General features: G+C 36.3%; 1 protein-coding gene across 1 annotated transcript in view; it reads right to left on the reverse strand.

The window, feature by feature from the left end:
* KCNH8 (potassium voltage-gated channel subfamily H member 8) overlaps nucleotides 1–20,414 on the reverse strand; it is a 397,775-nt gene extending 377,361 nt beyond the window's left edge. Inside the window, exon 1 of the mRNA XM_058182729.1 lies at nucleotides 20,244–20,414. The gene's annotated coding sequence lies outside the window, so the exon portion shown is untranslated. The remainder of the gene's footprint in view (nucleotides 1–20,243) is intronic.
* Nucleotides 20,415–22,264: the final 1,850 nt, after the last annotated feature.

A 22,264-nucleotide genomic window follows, 5' to 3' on the forward strand; every position in this document is an offset into this window, starting at 1 on the left:
TAGCAAAAGAGTTGATCTAAACATCATGTCTTAATTGATATTCATATTGAAATAGTGAAAGAATTAATGAAGAATACTAGGGTGATGAGAACTTCTGGATACCACACAAATGATTTTTGATAGCATCAAAAGTGGGTCTTGGGTAAAATGCATTAAAAAAAATAAGGGAAAAAAAACAAGAGTGCTACTAGAGTGAATGCATAAAAATCTTTCAAATCAATGAATGCAAAATGGATTTAAGAAAAGATTATGTGGAAACGGATCACAGTGGAGTGAAAAATATTATGTCATAAAATAACATAAAAGCATATGAAATTATCCCATGGGAAATATGAAAAATGATGCTTGGTAGAAGAAGAAAAGAGGCTGTGGAAAAAAGAATAATTACAGAGATAAAAAGAAGGAAAGAGAGGTTATTCTATAATGTATATATAGTGAAAAAGAGAAATATGGAAAGCAGTTTTGGAATTGTGCGAACTGCACAAGACCACACTCTCATATGTATGTATATGTTTCAAATCTAATTCCATATATCTTCCTTTTTTCTATATCTAAATGTATATCAGAAGTAAATATCTAAACTTTCCCTTAGATATTCAGAGAATAATTTACAGTTTACTATACATAATAGAGCAAAAGTGAATTTCAGCATAAGTTCCTTATAAATATAAAGAGAGAGCAAAAATGTGTTCATGGGGGGAGAGAGAGAGACCACCAAATTAAAAAAAAGAATCAAAAAGATTTTTGTTGAAAAATACCAGATGAATAAACGGAATCATATTGCAGGTGTCTTAGCAATAGCAAATAGAGTCATACATATGAAGATTTATGTAGGTCATGCTTGGGTATGTTAAGCTAGACAGAGGTTAAAGCACAGACTCAGAAGATTTGCAAATGTAAAGCATCTATTTGAACTGCCAACTTCTGGTATGAAGAAAACAAACCCTATAGAAACTTCAAAGGACTGAGAAAGCAAGCAGAGTTATCTTTGATGTGGTAGATCTAGGTTACTATTCTGGCTTCTCTGTAAACATAGGTGAACGGGAAGCATTGAAAGGCTCAGTCTACACAAATCCTGGGTACCATTCTGACTTTCGTCATAGGCTGGCAATCTGCTCTCCAGAATATATAATCAAACCAAAGAAACATTTTTTCTGCTGCAGAACTTTTGACCACATATAAACCACAGGATAAATGTGTTGCTGATGGAAGATAAGCCATGCAGCTAGCACAATGCCTTTTTAATCTGTAGAAGATTTGTATTTTAAAAAGAGCAATGGGATCTTACACTGAAACTGATATCAGATATTTCAATATCCTACTTTCTAAAATAATAAAAAAAATACCTTAATTCCTCCTTACCTTAGCACTAATAGAGTGTCCAAGTCAATCAAAATAAAATAATGCACTACTTCGAGTTTTATTGTTTAAATAAAATTCTATAATCCGATGAATCAGAAGCTTATTGATTTAAAATTCTAGTTGATCTCTTATATGTAATGGGGGAGGGGATCTTCCCTTGATACTGAATTGTTGTCTACAAACATAAATCTTCAGACAATGATTGTAAGCACATAAGATGTCAGAGAGAGACCTCAGCTCTAACTTATATAACTACTTGTTCTACCTTGCAAAGTGTTAAATAGGAGGATCATATATTAGATGCAGAGGAACCTAAGAGCCATATTATAACTGAGTATCAAATCTCTCTTGGTACATGATTTATACTAAGCTCATGTTTTCTCTTCTTAGTCTTCATGTGAAGTGAACTCTTTAAAGCTATAAGAATGACTTTCTGTATATTTATAACTGTTTGGGTGATGATGTAGTAAAGGATCCATAAATCACAACCTTGCTCTGGGAACTGCTAGTAGTGATCCATTGATCAAATAGATTAGGAAGATAAATTTTCTTCTACCACTGTGAAATTTCCATTGACCTGTTTTGCAAAGAAAGCATCTTTTCCTTTCCAGTCCACTTTTTATAAACATATTTATTATTTAATATATATCCCACTTTTCATTTGTGTAAATGTGCAAATATAATTAAAAGACAACTTAAAGTACAACATAATAAAACAAACATGATAATTGGATACAATAAAGTTCAAAATCCAAAATGATCAATAATAGCATTAAAAAAGAGAGTGACATGATTAGGCAACAGAAGTTGCATGTTTTAGATCAGTGTTTCTCAGCCTCAACAAGTTTAAAATCAACTCCCAGAATTTTTCAAGTAGCATAGAATTCTCAGAGTCGAAGTCCACACATCTTAAAGTTGCTGAGCCTGAGAAATACTGCTTTAGTTATGCAAGTTCCCAGATATGTCCAGACACATTTAAGAAAACTGTGGCCCTGAAGCATTGGAAAGATACTCATCGTCAGAATAAGCAATTCTCTTTAACTTTCTAAGATGCTTTCTATCGTTTCTCCATACTAGTTTTGTTTGTCTTGCATAGAATCATTCCATCTATTGCTCAGAAACATGTTGTTTAATGTTTTACTTGAGAGAGTAGCTTGACCAATTTAATTGCCTTTACTGAAGTGCATTGATATATTGTAACTTAATACAACTACTTGGATCTGGAAGATTTTGTAATTGAACAACCCTTCCGAGTGGCAGATTGAGTGCTAGCAGCTTAACAAAACAAATATGTCTGTGAAGCTTCCAATGCTTCACTTTTCAAATGTTTTCTTTAAAAATTAGCAACTATGTTACATAAAATGCAACTAGCTAATTAAAGAAACTATATAAGAAGAGGATAAGTAAATTAAACAATATAAGAACAGACTATAGAAAAGAAGTCCACAGATATTTGTCTCTACTAAAAGTTTTAAATATCTAATTAAGCTCAGATATTAGATCTTATGGTAAAACTCTGTTGTCATGTATTCTTACATGTTAGCAGCCACAATCATCTTGTTATTTTATTAATACAGAGAATGAGAGAGGATTTTTCTCCGTGTAGCCAACCCTCAGGAAATATTCATGAAAAGTATGCAGATGAAAGTACTGATTTACAAGCCCTTTAATTATATTTTTCCTACTTTTACCCTTTGAATAGCCTCTCATCTAGATTGGCTAGATCTCTTTGTTCGTTGCTTACAGCAGTAGCACACAATGACGCTCCAAGCCTTCATGGTCTATCATGTCTATTATATAACCCAAGATTTGGTGACATGAATGTTCCTGAGCTCTAAAAATAGGAATTGTAAAGCTTATTTTCAGTTTTTAAATTATTTCCGACTATTCTATGAAAAGCAAATCCCTTAGATTTGTCAGATGACTGATAATTCTTACAATTATGTAGAGCTATGTTCAAAATCTGTGTGTTGTATTGCTTTTCTTCTTTGAAAAAGAAGAAATTGCAGCCCATATATCTGAATTTAAAGTCCTTGTGTAGATTATACAGTTTATATTGCCTTCCTGTCTCTTTATTTAATATTACCTACTCCTTTTCTTATTTTCCTGTTTCATGCCCAACCTAATTCTTTCCCAACCCATTATCACTGCTAGTTTCATTAGCTTTCTGTATGTACATGTTATTTTTAATCAACTGTTTAATTATATTAACTGTAAACCAGATTTACCCAAAGTTTTGGAGGGAAACATTTGACCCTTGCCTTTGATCCTGTGACATGAATGTTCCTGAGAAGGATGCTAGGGGTTCATGTGAAAACATAATGGGTGGGGCAAGAACAAAAATAATTAATCATTTAATATATTAACATTTAACTGTAGCTAATATGACTACTTGTCTAATATGCATCTAATCATTTTATTCTTTTGTTAATAACTGCTTTAGGGTCTTGATAATTTCCATTGTTCCATTATTATCTGAGAATTATTGTGTGCTTTCTTCAGATTTAACATTCTGGGCTCCTGATTTGAAATACTAGTCTGTTTTCTTCTTTCTGCTTTCTCCTTGTAGAAAAACTCAGGATTTTTTCTTCCAACATGTTCTCTTTTGTTTAAGAATCACAAGATACACCAATGTTTGGAGTTGCACTGGTGATGTAAATTATCTGCTGAATTTAGAATTCTGGTTGTTAGATTATTATTTTTTAAATGAAATTGCTGGACATATATTATCCTGGGGGTATAAAAAAAATTCCAGATTCAGATTCTTTGCCATACAAGGAAATAACCGCTTATACTTCATAAGTCTTTTTAAATGTGATAAACAAATAAATAAACTGATCTTAAAAAAAGAGTGTTTCCATTCAGCAGTTATTCAAACTTCATTGCTGACCAAGTTGCTTGATCCTTGTGATTATATTGCTTTGCAATAACATACATTATTAAATTTTCCTGCTACAGATACTAGAATGAAACAAGATAAGGATTCCAGCTGTTACATCTCTTCTATACCAAGGAGAACGTGCAATGCAGTAAATTTATTTGTTTGTTTAATTGTACATTCTACAGTGATTGAATTGATTTGGTGGGATTGGGACAGGTCAGTTGAGATGTCCTTTAATCTCAACTGTAGCCTAGAAGAGAGGCTTTGCTCCTGAGTCACAATTATAAATACAAAATGAGTTCTTCATTTTGTACATGCCAGGTTTGCATACAGCATTAGCCATTTTCCAGTACATTTCCATTAGTAATGTCTTTGCTGATTAGTTTTTTCTAAATTAGCATGTTTATCCATTAGCATATCAATATTGCTGCCAACTATCCTCTTAATTTTTAGTTTTCTTCCTGCAACAAAAAAAATTGCCAATAAAAGCAAGCATTTCTTGAAGCCTTAATTAACTCAGCACAATTCTCTCTTCTCTCTCCCTCTTTCTCTCTCTCCTTCTGTTTTTCCCTAATTTTTAATAATAGTGTGTAATATTTACTCAGATTATTGATTTGTTCTGCTTAAAAACATCATTCAGTGGGATAATCAAAACCTGCATGTTTGACAATTTCACATGCTTATAGTCCGCGTGCAATAGAGAGGTAAATGCATCAAACATGATGAAGCCTTTACTGGAAAATATGGAAGTTAGAACTAATTATCATATTTTGTTTGCTGATCATTTGCACACAATTTACACAGTATACATTTTTTATGATGTCATATATGCAGTTATAAGACTGAAATCATAAAATGGTGTAATATAGGATAATTGTAATGTTATTTTTGTTATGGGAAGCTGTTTTCCTAGGGCTACCATATTTGAGATCCAGATATCTGAATGAGTTAGTAACGAGAATATAGAGTTTTCTATATTTTTTTTAAACAAGTTATTGTGTGGGGTTTTGCAGTCTAAAATGGTACCCGTACTTTAAAGCTATTTATATGATAGTTCATTTAATTCAGTATGAATCTTCCAAGACATAGCAACTTATACCAAATTTAGGCTTAGGGCATAATGATGGTGAATCACTAAAACTGGGTGGGCCCATCATCAAAGGGGAAGAATTCAAGAATTTCAAGGATTGAAATAAATTTTTAAATCAGCTATAATGCTTAAAACACCTATTTTGTCCATTTAACTTCTCCATGCTGAAAGGGTGGGCCACATGTAGCCACTAGATCATATTTCCTGAATCCCTGGTTTGGAATAATTTCAGATTTACTTATTTACCCTGCTTTTAAGATTGTTTCTTCTTAGGAAATGAAGCTTTTACAAAGCCTGTCTTATGCCTTAATTTTTAAAATAATCTTTTAATTTCACATTAAAGAGTGTGGTAACTTTCCAGTAGCCTGGTAGAAATATCAAAAAGCATGTGGCACAGCTAATCAGTTTAAACCCAAGAATTTGAAGCTGACTCTCAATTTCAAATCCTCAATAGTCATTTCATAAATTAGGAGAGTAACAAAGCAAGAGTACTCATTCAGATGTAATGGTAAAGGGTTTTTGTCCCTGCTAAAAATATTGAAAAATACCAGGATCCCTTTAGGCAGCATTGCCCAACATGAAGAGCTATGAAACATTTACAGATATAATGCTGAACGATTTGTTTCAGCACAGGGGAAATATATTAGCCATAACATACAGCTAGCATTGTATTTTTCCCCAGCATATAGTCTGGATCCAAACAGTGCACTGTACTGCCTATACTGCCTTCACAACTATTGGCTAGTAGCTGCCAAAAGTGGCAAGTTTGTAAGCACACATCAACATAAGATGACTATATGTTCACCAAGCATTAGTAAATGGAAAGTTAGCAGCTCTGAGCATCAAATGGGATATGAAATTTCCACTTCTTTAATCTCTTGATGGATACCAAATAAAAGGTCATAGGTGTTATGTTCCTGGTAGGGATGAACAGACTGAGGCAAGACAGGTTTTGTAAGGGCTAAAATGTTTATTGGGTTAACATTGCTTGTTAACTCATTCGCTAGCTTTGTGGCTAGCGAAGGCTGCTCGGCTAATAGGAGCAGCGGCTGTCAGCACTTTGACAGCTCCTTATATGTTCATGACAGAATGGCAACAGCCAATCAGAATGCAGTGGCTTCTATGGACCAGTGTGTAGCCTGGACACAGCAATAGGTTATTAAATCTGTGTACTACCTCAATGGAACTGATTCAAAGCCCTCAAAATGGCCACAGACAATTTCTTGGCATCTATAGCACATATTATGTTCTCCATTCTAACAAATCCAACTACAGAATATAATCCACAGAAGCATTTTGTAGATTCAGCAACTCAAATGTAGCAGAAGACACTACTCTTCCCCAGGACATGGTCTGGTTTTGGACAGGGGAGGGAGGTGTCAAACAATAGGACCAACTTCCCCATCATGTGCAGTGTTTTGTCCCATAACATATGATGCCTGTACAGCCACATGACTTAAGCACACTTTGTTAGCTCATTTATCCTGTTTTAATTAATTGTAAGAGAGCAATTATTGAAGTTGAAAAACATAATGCTCTTTTATGTGTGGCATGCTAGCTGTCACCCTGTGCATGGCTTCCATTTCTGCAGAATGTTCTTGGTTGAATAGGTTTTTGAAAGTATTTGAATATGCATCGAGATTCAAGGGTCTCTCCAGTTTTGCTTTAAGTGCTGTTTTCAGTGGTTGGATGAACTTGGTAGGGTTAACAATCTGGTTTTATTAGGGTAGAATAACTTAAACAGTGCTGAACAGAAGCATACAGGGGACAGGCTGAAATCTGCAGCAGAGTTAGTTTTGCCCTGTGTATACTGTTATTCAGGACAGATACTCTTGTCTGACATAATTAAATCTTGATGGTAATTATTTCTGCTGATTCCTGGCAGACTGTTGTTAAAGATATGCTTATCCACTTTCAACCACACTTTCTTATTAGAGTAAATGCATGTTGGTAATTATAAAGCAGCACATTTTAAATTTGGGGGTTTCTAAAAGTTTTTTTGAACAAAACAAAAAGAGAGAGGTAAAAATAGAAGATTACTTTTTAAAATGATCCTCTGTGATTCTAAAGCCTGAGGCAGCATAATGCATTCCTTATGCAGAAAGTGGGATGGAGGAAGGAAAATATTGCATAAATATATAGATAAGCACATTCCATGGGAATGTGATGAATGTCAAGTACCACTTGACCCTTTTCTGTGCTGCTTTACAGAAATGATGTGGTTTTTGTAAAAATAGAAAAAGATGATTCTTATATTTTAAAAACGTAATGTTTTAAAAGACCCACTGAACAGGTCTATCTGTGGATAACTTGTCATTTGAAACAACTATGGGACTTGTTTGAGATGATTGTTTTAGGGACTACATCAAGGGTATCAAATTTGATTTCATTGAGTGCCACATCAGGGTTGTGTTTGACCTCAAGGGGCTGGGGTGGGTGCGGCTAGGATGGGTGTGGCCATCTTGATATCACTTGTATCAGGGGTGCCTGTGGTGGCCTGAGTGCTCTGCCAGTAAAAACGGGCTCCCAAGCTCCGTTTTCAGCTGCAGTGGCTTCCTGCAACCTTCTGCCAGTGAAAACAGAGCTTGAAAGGGCTGCTTGTGGCCCTCCTGAGCTCTGTTTTTGCTGGCAGAGGCACTGAAGGCTGTTTCGCTGTTTCCAGGATGGCCCCATGGGCCAGATATAACCACCATGGGCCGAATCCGGCCCATAGGCCTTGAGTTTGATACCCTTGGACTACACAATTTGCAACTGACTTGTACAACTGAAAATAAGCACAAGCAATATAAGCACAAGAAGTCAGTAATGGATCATTAAGCTGTTGGTGATCCTGCAAAAGAAAGATCCATGCATGGAAGGGCTTGAAAGATTCTTCACTTTTATTGACTCTTTTACATGAATACTTCTATAATTGACATCATAATACTTTGTTTGATTAATAAAAAACATAGAAGTAACAGAATTCTTCACAATTTTCAGACAGAATACTACCCCTCAAGAATGAAAAAATATAGCATGGATTGGTGACAGTTCCAGGAGCCTCCATCATTAAGTATTGGAAATTCACATAGGGAAACTGCAAAGTATAAAACAATGAAATGTATTCTTTTGGCACAAGATCAAAAATGGATGCATTAAAAAAAACATGCATTTGAAAAAAATGCATAATAAATAGAATAACAGAATAGCAGAGTTGGAAGGGACTTTAGAGTTCTTCTAGTTCAACCCCCTCCTCAGGCATGAAATATTATACTATTTCAGAGTGGTTGTTCTACCTCTTCTTAAAAACTTTTAGTGTTGAAGCATCCACAATGCCTAGAGCAAGCCGTTCCACTGATTAATTGTGCTAACAATCAGGAAAATTCTCCTTAGTTCTAGGTTGCTTCTCTCCTTGGTTAGTTTCCACCTATGGCTTCTTGTACTGCCTTTAGTTGCTTGGGAGAATAGATTGACCCCCTCTTTGTGACTGCGCCTTAGATATTGAAACTCTGTTATCATGTCATCCCCTAGTCCTTCTTTTCATTAAACTAGACATAACAATAGCACAATATATACCTGTACATTAAGGTACATTGTGTACAGAACTCAGTGTTAAAACAATACACATTTTTCTCTCTTTTCTAAAATACCAGACTTGGATAAAAAGGTATGATAAATGAAAAGCTAATATGAACTCAGAATGTTTAGCAGCAAAATCAGTCTGAATTCATTTGCATTTTAGACCCTTAACATGGGAATATGCTCCATTTAAATGTGGCAATAGTGCAGTTAAACTGACTGTCTATAGCCATATAGATCTTATAACTGTTTAAATATATATTCAACACATCAGGATATATGGTGTACTCCTAATGCATAGAACATTACTTCAAGAAATTGAATGTGATCTCGTTGCCAAAGATCTGACTCATTAGGATGATTTGCATACTCCTAGATCATTGAATTGGAAAATCACTGTGAATAAATGTTGGACTTTGCCTCATCAGCTTAAACCAGTATATCCCTTTTTTCTGGAAAGTTTAAACCAGAAGTTGTATAATGGGCAGGAGCCATATAAACATGTGCAAAGAGACATTGAATCTTTTTTTAACTCACTCATTTTATTTTAGTAAAAGAAGAAGTAGCTCAGTGGTGAAATCCAATTTTTTTTACTACCGGTTCTGCGGATGTGGCGTGGTGGGCGTGGTGTGGCTTGGTGGGCGTGGCTTGGTTTGCATGTCAGGGGGAGGATACTGCAAAATCTCCATTCCCACCCCACTCCAGGGGAAGGATTTTGCAAGATTTCCATTCCCACCCCACTCCAGGGGAAGGATACTGCAAAATCCCTATTCCTTCCCCACTCTGGGGCTAGCCAGAGGTGGCATTTGCCAATTCTCCGAACTACTCAAAATTTCTGTTACAGGGTCTTTGATCTACTTAAATTTTCCACTACCGGTTCTCCAGAACATTTTTTTTTAATTTTTTTTTATTTTGTCAATCACATATAAGATAACAGGTAAAAGTATAAACATAATTTGGATACATGAAAAGAGTAAGTAAAAAGGAGCATTGGGACAGGGATGATAGGCACGCTGGTGCGCTTATGCACACCCCTTACAGACCTCTTAGGAATGGGATGAGGTCAACAGTAGACTGCCTAAAGTTAAAGTTATGGGGGTTTGGGTTATATTTGGTTATGTCAGAACCTCCTGGATTTCACCCCGAACTAGATGGAATAGCAAAAATTTAGAGCATAAAGAGTGTTTTTTTCCATATTCTCAACTGAAGATCATGCCCAAGGAAGGAATAGCGTACTAAGTAGGAAAACTGCTAGTTCAAGGGATGATGTCATCAAGAAAGCTTTAAGGATTCCTGTATTATTGTACTTCACAGGGATTGAGACTGAATGTGTTTGAAAGACTTCATGCTGAAGTCAACAAGTATGATTTCAACTAATCTAAAGTGTGGATGGGAGACCAATACCTAAAACCACACTCAAGGCAGTAAACAATGGAGGAAGTAGTATGAATGAAGAGTTTTCATGAATATTTAAGAAGACATTATGAAAGATCCAGTCTGGATTAGTCACTGCGATTGGACGTTTAGTCTTCCAAGCTTCCAAGCTTCCAAGCTCCACATGCTGGAGCTTATCTGTCTGTCTCCCACATTCTGATGAGAGAGAAGTTCCCTGAGAATGGGCTTCAGCACAAGTCTGAAAGCTCGAAAGTCTAAACCTCCAATCCAACCCAGATTGGATCCTGCAACATTATCCTGGGACATGTATATTTGCCTTCATTCATGACAATATGAAACAGCTCAGATTCCTATATATTAATCAGAATATGGAGAATAAACAGAAATCTTGAAGCCTAGTATGAGGGAGAGGAAATTTTTGGCAGTATGAAACCTAAGAATGAATACTTGAAGATCATGATTTATTCAGAAGAAATAAATACAACAAAACGGAAGGAGAGCCCCTACGTTAAGCATATACCATAACATTCATGACATCAAAGGTGAAGAACTTGCATGTCCATGATGAATGATAAGTTTCTTCTTTACATTTACATTTCCAACATACATTTGAAATACCTTTATATATTTTGACAATTTATCTAGTGTTAAATACCAACAGTACATCATTTTATATATTTTTCTTTTAAATTATAATTCAATGTAAATTTTAAACATTTCATTCACATATTTTCCCTTTGCTCAAATATTATATTATATCTAACATTCTTTGCTCATTGTATGATCCAATGCTTCACATACTTCACACACTTATTCTTCAATTTCAATTTCAATAGCACTTTATAAAACTTATTAATAACATAATAACATGTTATTAATAACATGTTATCACAGTAGATTTCCAATTTATTTGTTTGGGAAAGTCAAATCCATAACTTTGAAAATCTAATTGTAACCTTTTTCCAGTTGTGTATGTAAACCAGTGACAAACATGCCTTTCTGATTCTAATTCTTCTTTGGATTTGAGGGTAGGTACATCTTGATTAAAAAGTATTAATTGACCATTGGCCCACCAATCTGGCCTTGCCATTATTTCTTTTCTTTAAAAAGCTTCCTGTAGTGATACAAAGAAAGGCATATTTTCAAAGAATCTTATTTTATATTTATTCCAAATCCTCAGAATGGCATTACAAAGTGATTATTGAAATCAACATTTATTATAGCCTTGTCATACCATAAGTAGGCATGCTATCAAACCTTAATTTATGACCCTCCAAAACTTCTTATTTTGGAGAGTCACCCACTCTTTTAGTCAGACCAAGCAGCTTTCTTTTGACTGTAATGGACTGTCATTGCAATCATCTCCGTTTGTAGAATATATTTGTATTATCTCCATCTATAATTTGGAACCATTTTTCTAAATATTAAAAGAATTGGATTATGGTCTGAAAGGGATTTAGGTAAGTCATCAACTTTTACAATATTTTTGTGAGCTTTTTAGAAATTTATATCATATCAATTCTTGAGAATGGTGTATATTGTTGTGGAAAAAAACTATATTCTCTAGCAAGTCCATTTTTTGCCTCCATGAATCTACCAATGCTAAATTGCTTATCCTTTCAAAGAAAGTCTTTGGTGATTTATCCAGAGAATGTTTAGTGGTTGTTCTTTCCAAAGCTGTGGAAAACATTCCATTTCTGTCTCCCCAAATAAACCAATTTTCATAAGAAAAAGGTAGCTAGTTGGTCCATAAGTTCTTCAAAAATTTACTTTTATCATCATTTGGCACATAGTCTCACTACTATTGATTTTATTCCATTAAGATCCATTTCTGCAGAAAGAATCTGTCCTACTCATCTGATAATATTAACTGGGGCTTAAATTGAGGTTTTATATACAAGACAACTCCATTAATTGTTTTTTTTTTATAGATCAGCTCATATGAATTTCTCTCCTAGTCTTTTATTTATTAGATACTTTTGTCTAAAATTTCTTGAAACATATTATATCAACCTTCAGTTTCCTCGGAATAGTGAAATATTTTTTTCCGGCTAGAGAGGGAATTTGCTCCATTAATATTACATGTTATACATTTATTCTCCATCTTTAAACAATGTAGTAAGTTCCTGTGTAATCATCTCTGAAACCTCTTTCTGTTTTTTTGTATCTAGTATTTGAGATTGATATGCCTTGTCTATATCCCTTTTTTATGTACAGCCCAAAAATAATTTATGTTTAATCATGAAATTCTTGCTTTTTCTATAGAATTCAATAGAATCTTTGTTCTGATAAGTAAATATCATTCCTTAATGTTTGTCATGTGAAAAGTCATTTGGGACCTTTCTCTCCTTCAGAATGTCTGTTAGAGAGGTACAAGTTTTTCTGTTTCTCAAAAGTCTGACAGGAATTTCCTTCAAGACAATTATATTTTCCATTTTCCATTTATATTTAAAATCCAAAAACTTTACTGTACTAAAAATGTCAGAAGTCAATGTTTTTCTTTCTTTTCCCCTACACATTTTCTTCTTCTAGACAAAAGAACAGTTTCTTCCCGAACGCCATCAGTCTGCTAAACAAATAATTCCTTCAACACTGTCAAACTATTTACTAAATCTGCACTACTATTAATCTTCTCATTCCCATCACCTATCTCCTTCCACTTATGACTGTATGACTGTAACTTTGTTGCTTGTATCCTTACGATTTATATTGATATTGATTGTTTCCTGATTGCTTATTTATACCCTATGACTATCATTAAGTGTTGTACCTTAGAATACCTTGGTGAAGGTATCTTTTCTTTTATGTACACTGAGAGCACTTGCACCAAGACAAATTCCTTGTGTGTCTAATCACACTTGGCCAATAAAAATTCTGTTCTGTTCTATTCTATTCTATTCTATTCTATTCTATTCTATTCTATTCTATTCTATTCTATTCTATTCTATTCTATTCTATTCTTTTCTATTCTTCCCTTTTTCCTTCCTTAAGTTCTCATTATTTTCATTTTTCTTTGTATTTTATAGTTTATTTATTTATTTATTTATTTATTTTATTTATTTATTTATTTATTTTTCAAATTTATATACCGCCCTATCTCCCTAAGGACTCAGGGTGGTTCACAGGCAGTTAAAATACATATAAATACAGATTAAAAAACAACAATTAAAAAACTTATTCTATTGCCCAAATTTAAAATAGTATAAATAATAAAAACCCCTTAAAACCCATAACTTTAAAATCTAATCCAGTCCCGCGCAGATAAATAAGTGTGTTTTAAGCTCGCGACGAAAGGTTCGGAGGTACGGAAGTTGACGAAGTCCTGGAGGGAGTTCGTTCCAGAGGTGGGAGCCCCACAGAAGGCCCTTCCTGGGTGTCGCCAGATGGCACTGCCTAGCTGACGGCACCCTGAGGAGTCCCTCTCTGTGAGAGCGCACGGGTCGGTGAGAGGTATTTGGTAGCAGTAGGCAGTCCCGTAAATAGCCCGGCCCTATGCCATGGAGTGCTTTAAAGATTGTCACCAGCACCTTGAAGCGCACCCGGAAGGCCACAGGTAGCCAGTGCAGTCTGCGCAGGATAGGTGTAACATGGGAGCCACGAGGGCTCCTCTATCACCAGCAGCTGCATTCTGGACTAACTGGAGCCTCCGGATGCCCCTCAAGGGGAGCCCCATGTAGAGAGCATTGCAATAATCCAGGCGAGACGTCACGAGGGCATGAGTGACCGTGCATAAGGCATCCCGGTCTAGAAAGGGGCGCAACTGGCGCACCAGGCGAACCTGGTGGAAAGCTCTCCTGGAAACGGCCGTCAAATGATCTTCAAAAGACAGCCGTTCATCCAGGAGAACGCCCAGATTGCGCACCCTCTCCATCGGGGCCAGTGACTCACCCCCAACAGTCAGCCGAGGACTCAGCTGACTGTACCGGGATGCCGGCATCCACAGCCACTCTGTCTTGGAAGGATTGAGCTTGAGCCTGTTTCTCCCCATCCAGACCCATACGGCTTCCAAACACCGGGACAGCACTTCGATAGCTTCATTGGGGTGGCCTGGTGTGGAGAAGTACAGCTGGGTGTCATCAGCGTACAGCTGGTACCTCACACCGAAGCCACTGATGATCTCACCCAGCGGCTTCATATAGATGTTGAACAGAAGGGGCGAGAGAATCGACCCCTGCGGCACCCCACAAGTGAGGCGCCTCGGGGCCGACCTCTGCCCCCCTGTCAACACCGTCTGCGACCGGTCGGAGAGATAGGAGGAGAACCACCGATAAACGGTGCCTCCCACTCCCAATCCCTCCAACCGGCGCAGCAGGATACCATGGTCGATGGTATCGAAAGCCGCTGAGAGGTCTAAGTTTGATAAACTTTGAAAATGGGTGAAAACCCTGCCAAACATTCCAGATGAATATTAAGGGAAAAAGAAAAAAAATACTACCTCTATTGTGAAAGTAAACAATAGACTACTCAACCAAAGAAAATTATAAATAAAATCTTTGCAAATCACAGAGATCTATATGTGCATGTTAGTAATAGAAGTAATTTATTTCTGGATATTGATAGTTGCTATGCAAAACTTAGCCACTTTTTGTGAAAAATGTTTTTGTCTGATTAAAAAGTTAACATTTATATTACTGACCTAGGACATATAATTACAAAGGAAAGGCGCAATTTTTTTGATTGATGTTACACAATTGTAGCAGGTAAAAGATGGACTCAGTAGCACCAAAACTACAAGGTTTGAATATCTGTAGAGACTTTATTAAATTTCCCTTATAAAACTGCTGATGGTAAGGAACTAAACTTGGCTCTGAAAAAGATTCTTTGCTGGAATAGTAATGTAAAATAATTAGCCAGACACCATGTAGAATTTGAGATACTCTATTGTTTTAAGTGTATCAGGCATTTTTATTTCTTTATTTAGTGCCTAAATGCCTTCTTCTGGTCATATCTTAGCTTAGATAAATTTTAAAGGGTAAAGAAATCTACAGAAATCCATATGATGAGAACTTTTTGTAATGCTTGAAATGTGGAACTAGATAGTTGGGACAAGAAGGATCAGCCCATGGTGAAATATCAGTATTTAAGAAAATGATAACAATGCCACAATGCGTCCACACCTACAAAAATCAGATTGTGCAAGCCGTGATATTCCCTTTGAAATGAAAATTGGACTTTGAAGAAGCAAGATAGGAAGAGAATTGCTGCTTTTGAATCTGGAAGTTGAAGAAGATTCCTGAGAATATCATAGATAGCCAAGAAAATAAATGGATCATTGACTAATCAACCCACAATGGAGGCATAAATGTCCTGACTCAAATTACCCTATTTCAGGTAGATATGAAGAACGGTTACATGAATGGTTACATGGCTAGTCTAGTGAAGAGAAGGACCAGGGGAGACATGATATCCATCTTCCAATACTTGAGGGGCTGCCACAGAGAGGAGGGAAGAGAAGCTATTTTCTAAAACATCTGAAGGCCAGACAAGGAATAATGGATGGAAACTGACCAAGGAGACATTCAACTTAGAAATGAGGAGGAACTTTCTGACAGTAAGAACAATCAACCAATGGAATAGTTTGCCTTCAGAAGTTGGGGGAGCTTCATCACTTGAGACTTTCAAGAAAAGATTGGACTGCCACTTGTCAGAAATGGTATAGGTCTCCTGTTTGAGCAGGGGGTTGGACTAGATGACTTATTAGATCCCTTCCAACTGTTAATCTGTTAGTTAAGTACTTTATTTGAAGACACAGCTCTCTAGAAAAGAATCTAATGGTACAGAAGGTAGAAGGAAAGAGAAGAAAAGAACAATCAATAATAAGGTAGATGGAATTAGGTACAGTAGCTATGGATACAACATTGGAAGAAGTGAAGGACCAGGTTAGGGAAAAATCATCATGGAGAAAATCTATCTATATGGTTATTAAGAGTCAACATTAGGATGGCTCCTAATATTCTTACTTTAGTCTTCAGCTGACCAATCTTTAATCTCAGAACTGTATTGGGTACACATTAATGTGTGAAACATTATTTTTGTGAATTTAATTTGTATTACTTCCAGTGATCTATAATTAGGGTAAGCACCCATCTGAGAATTATAAAGCAACTGACTAAAGGTACAGGAGCAAATAGTCACAGAATGGTAAGAATGAATTATTTTCCTTTCTTGGTGAAGAATTTTAGAATTTGTGAAGACATTCTTTGAGCCTATGGAATCACAAAATCTATCTGTGTTTTCCATGAATATTACACTTTCCAGACAATACTACACTAAGGTATTTAAAACTCCACATTTGCCCAATCTCCTGCTCTACAAGGAACTTGCGAATACACAGTAACAACAAACCTTGGTTTACACCTAAACTTAAGCAGCTACGACATTCCAAAGAGGAAGCCTACAGAAAAGGTGATAGAATGCTGTACAATCAGGCCAGAAATGCACTAACAAGGGAGATCAGAGCAGCAAAAAGAAGCTACTCTGAAAAGCTAAAGAATCAGTTTTCAGCAAATGAACCAGCAAACATGTGGAAAACTATTAAAAATATCACCGGCTATGGCAAACCTCTTTCCCAGGCTGAAGGTAATCAACAACTGGCAGATGACCTGAATGAGTTTTACTGCAGGTTTGAAAGGAAACTACAGCCACCTATCTCCACAACCCCCATCTCAGACACACCAACAACAGCCAAGCCTCCTACAACTGACCCCATTTCATTGGGTTCACAACCCCTAGTGATCACAGAAAAGGAAGTGCAGGACCTATTTCACAGACAAAAGCCAGGAAAAGCTCCAGGCCCAGACAAGATAACTCCTTCTTGCTTAAAAGTCTGTGCTGACCAATTGGCCCCCATCTTCACCCATATTTTCAATAAATCACTAGAGATGTGTTATGTTCCTTCTTGCTTCAAACGCTCTACCATCATCCCAGTGCCAAGAAGCCCACCATCAAGGAACTGAATGACTACAGACCAGTTGCTTTAACATCTGTAGTCATGAAAACCTTTGAAAGGCTAGTGCTTTCCTACCTGAAAACCATCACGGATCCGCTGTTAGACCCCTTGCAATTTGCATACCGAGCAAATAGATCAACAGATGATGCTGTTAATATGGCTCTGCACTACATCCTACAACATCTTGAGTCTCCAAAGACCTATGCAAGGGTCCTTTTTGTAGACTTTAGTTCAGCATTCAATACCATCATTCCAGACATTCTTCTAACTAAGCTAAACCAGCTACAGGTACCGGAACAGACTTGTAAGTGGATCACAAGCTTCCTAACAAACAGGAAGCAGCAGGTGAAGCTAAGCAAGATCACATCAAATACCTGTACAATTAGCACAGAGGCCCCCCAAGGCTGTGTGCTCTCCCCACTTCTCTTCTCTCTGTATACCAATGACTGCATCTCCAATGATCCATCTGTTAAGCTACTGAAGTTCGCAGATGACACAACAGTGATTGGTCTCATTCGAGACAATGACGAATCCGCATATAGACGAGAGGTCGAACGATTAGCCTTGTGGTGCAACCAAAACAATCTGGAACTGAACACACTCAAAACCGTAGAAATGGTGGTAGACTTTAGGAAAAACCCTTCCATACTTCCACCTCTCACAATACTTGACAACACAGTATCAACAGTAGAAACCTTCAAATTTCTGGGTTCTATCATATCGCAAGATCTCAAATGGACAGCTAACATCAAAAACATCATTAAAAAAGGACAACAAAGAATGTTCTTTCTGCGCCAACTCAGTAAGCTCAAACTGCCCAAGGAGCTGCTGATCCAATTCTACAGAGGAATTATTGAGTCTGTCATTTGCACCTCTATAACTGTCTGGTTCGGTTCTGCAACCCAACAAGAAAAACACAGACTTCAGAGGATAATTAGAACTGCAGAAAAAATAATTGCTACCAACTTGCCTTCCATTGAGGACCTGTATACTGCACGAATCAAGAAGAGGGCCGTGAAAATATTTGCAGATCCCTCGCATCCTGGACATAAACTGTTTCAACTCCTACCCTCAAAACGATGCTATAGAGCACTGCACACCAGAACAACTAGACACAAGAACAGTTTTTTCCCAAAGGCCATCACTCTGCTAAACAAATAATTCCCTCAACACTGTCAGACTATTTACTGAATCTGCACTACTATTAATCGTTTCATAGTTCCCATCACCAATCTCTTTCCACTTATGACTGTATGACTATAACTTGTTGCTGGCAATCCTTATGATTTACATTGATATATTGATCATCAATTGTGTTGTAAATGTTGTACCTTGATGAACGTATCTTTTCTTTTATGTACACTGAGAGCATATGCACCAAGACAAATTCCTTGTGTGTCCAATCACACTTGGCCAATAAAAATTCTAATCTAATCTAATCTTCCTAGCGTTTGCTTGTTTGTGATATTTGGGTTTTGGTGTTGTTGTTTTTTTTGGCAAAGTCATCATTATACTCTTCTGAAATTAATTATCAGCTGGTCTTCCCTACAATATTGAGCTAACCTTCTGAGGACTCATTTAAGCCAACTGGAGTCCTTGAGATAATAGCTGCATTATCTGTATATAGCAGGAGTGGGGATGTTTACATCTGCTGTTTTGGGAAGGTGGAAATCTGAACTGGAGTTTGCAAATGAGTTCATATATCGGTTAAACACAGAAAGAGCTATGGTAAACTGTAACCTTGTACTCTCGTAGAAGATTTGATCTGATAATGAGCCTTGTAGGTTACATCTTATTTTAATTATGGATCCTCTTACAGGTTTTGAATGAAAAAGATCAGGCACCAGTTTATATGTGTGTTCCAGAGAGGTATCAAAATTAAATCAAACGAGTTAAAATCAGCAAAGAAAGGATTTAGGTTTACCACTATATTTCTCAGTCTCATGACATTTAATAAAAGCATTATGTATAGTGGGAGAACCAGATCATGAGAAAAAGATAAACTATCTGACTTTGAACAAATTCACTTGCTTTTAATGTTCAGGCTATATAGCTCCTTCTAGGGCTGCCAATTCTGCCCTCAAAATATCTTACTAACAGGATGAGAGTAGCAAAAAATCAATCCCTTTGTTTCTATTTATTTATTGATCTAGATACAGTATTTACAGCCCAGATACAATAGGCATAACTTTTATTCCATGCAAATAGTTTTGCAGGCTACAGTGTGCACCATATTTGAAGGAAGCATTTGTTGTCAAAAGTTGAATATCACTCAAATCATCTAGGTCAATGCACAGCCACATTTCTGTTCGTGTCATTCCCTTGATGCAAAAGTTAACTGTAGTTTATCATAAACTATTTATTTGCTGGTGCATAAACTTATAGTAGCAGACTGTAAAGCTGTTTTTCCTTTAAAAATTGAGTATTCACATCTAAGAACATAGCAATATTTTCACGATACTAGCACATTTGCCAAGAGCAAATGTTTAAACAAAAGAACTTAGGAATCTTAATGAAACACCCTGAGGAGAATGTTTAAACTTTGCACTTAAGTTTGCTTTGTTTGCTAATCAGCTTCTATTTCTAGTAGTGAGTAGGAAGGGTAAGTTCAATATGTTAATAAGAAAAAAGTAATAATATTTAATTAATTCTGGCTGAACACACATGGTTTAATATACTTGGCAATATCATTCAATCACATGATATGATAATTTAATGGACTTTTTTATTTAAATTGCTGGCAAGTTTATGAAATTATAAAGCAAATAGGCCATGCACTTCAGTGTAACTGACTGTATAAATGTGTTTTTGCACTATACTGTTGGAAAATTAGCCACTCCTTATCAGAGAATAAGATATTAACATTGTATTCTATAAGCACAATAACAGAAATAAAATATTTCAAGAGGCATCAATGTAATAGTTGACCTTTATGTTGGCCTATGGATTTGCTTTGATGGTTGACTATGGACTGCATATCTAAAATCAAACAATAAATCATTACTTACTTGTTATTTTATGTGTGGATTGTTACTATTTATTACTTCACAATTTAAATATTTCATATTTAAAGAATCCTGTAATGGCAAGTAACAGGATTGTTGTCCTTATTTCTTCCTGAGCCGCAAATCAACTAAAAAGCATTATAATAGGAAGAATGTGGAGCTGATACAAGATTGATGGCAGCATTCCAAATTGCTTGAGTACTCCATATGCATGAAAACATACAGTATATGGCTTAAAATAGGAAAAACAACGTTCAATGAGGCTGGAAAGTTTAAAACATTTAAAACATTATAAAACCATCTTGTACAACCCTTCCAAAACTCTGATGAACTATAAAAACAATGAACTCATATGCAGTGTGATTATCTTGATGTATTTAAAACAAATCTAGAACAAATCTGTCATACTGAAATTAATGATTTGTCCAAGCAGCATATACAATCGACAATATTTCAGAGATTTGCATGCTCAGCCTCCTTAATGTGTATGAATCTGCCTGGACCAACAAATGTATGTTAAAAGAAAAGGAACATTGACTTACCCCTTACCAAGTACATTTCTTGTAGATACAATACTTCTGATTCTACTGCTCCTATAAATTGGATAATTGGCTCCAACGAGAAACAGATTTTGGAGCTCTATGAATAATCATACTAAAAAAAACCTATTCCATGATGACCAGGAAAAAGTGACTACCAGTAATAACTGAGTTTATCCATAGCCAGCAACAACAGTCAGTGGTGAGATTCAACCGGTTCCCACGACTTCAGCCAAACCAGTTGTTAAATTGCTAGCTGGCCCCTCCCCTCCCATGGGGGTGTTGCCATTCAGGGTGAGGAAGCTACAGGGTCATGACTGGGAGTCTCGCTGATCAGCTGGGAGGCTGCAAATGGCTAAACCGATCAGCTGGGAAACTGAGAGGCTGCGAATCAACTAGCTGAGAAGCTAAGAGGCTGCTCCCCACCCCCTCTGCAGTCCGTTTTTAGCCTGGGGAGCTTCCTGAAAACTCCTGCAGCAGTCACCATTCCCTCACTGACCTGCTTTCCAGCTCAGTTCTCTGGCATGCAGGGCAACAAAAGAAGACCATGTGACTACCACTTTTAAAAAAACTTTAATCAGACCTTCCAACTTCACCATATCTATTTTTCCCCAAGAAGTCTTCTCGCCATGGCTAGTTAGGGGCTGCTGCTGATTGGAGTGCAATGTCATTTGGACTACAGCTGTTGTATATAATCCTCATCTAATCTCAATATATACACTGGAGAGATACATAGATTAACATGAAGTTATCTTGCGAATTCTATGGCTGAATGAAGGTTTGCATTTGATTTTTTTAAAATCCCATATTGACTTTGACTATGGAAAGAAAAATAAAAGAGGCCAGAATACCCACTAGCAACGTGTTCTCTCCCAAGATGTACATAAAAAGAAATATTTTAAATATTTAATATTTTAAACTTTTCATGTGCCAGACTTTTAGAGCCTTTTTGTTCATATTGTTAAGCACTTATCAGAAGGCAAACTGTATAAATGTGTAACCAAAAAACCAAATGTGGCATGAACATATATCACCACACAAACCAGCAGGAGATCTCTTGCCTTGAATTCTTTCCTTTGTTGCTTCATTTTGGGGTTGGGTTGGGCCTCAAGCTTCAGCTGTAAAACTGAAAACAATGAATGTAAACCAAAAGCTTTCCAGTAGATATTACCCTATAGAACAAATGTATTTTTTTTATTTCATTTTGTCACAACAGTATATACAATCATCAACATAAACAATAACCTATCATGAGAGAAAAAAAGTATATATAAGTAAAAGTATGCAACAACTATGTTAATTTGATATAATGAAGGGAACAATAGGACAGGAACGGTAGGCATTTTTGTGCCCTTATGCACACCCCTTATAGTCCTCTTAGGAATGGGGTGAGGTCAATAGTAGACAGTTTTTGGTTGAAGATTTTGGGGGTTTGAGTAGAGTCTATAGAGTCAGGTAGTGAGTTCCAAGTGTTAACAACTGTTA

This window comes from Ahaetulla prasina, chromosome 4 (assembly GCF_028640845.1).
Source record: "Ahaetulla prasina isolate Xishuangbanna chromosome 4, ASM2864084v1, whole genome shotgun sequence".
Taxonomy (NCBI): Eukaryota; Metazoa; Chordata; class Lepidosauria; order Squamata; family Colubridae; genus Ahaetulla; species Ahaetulla prasina.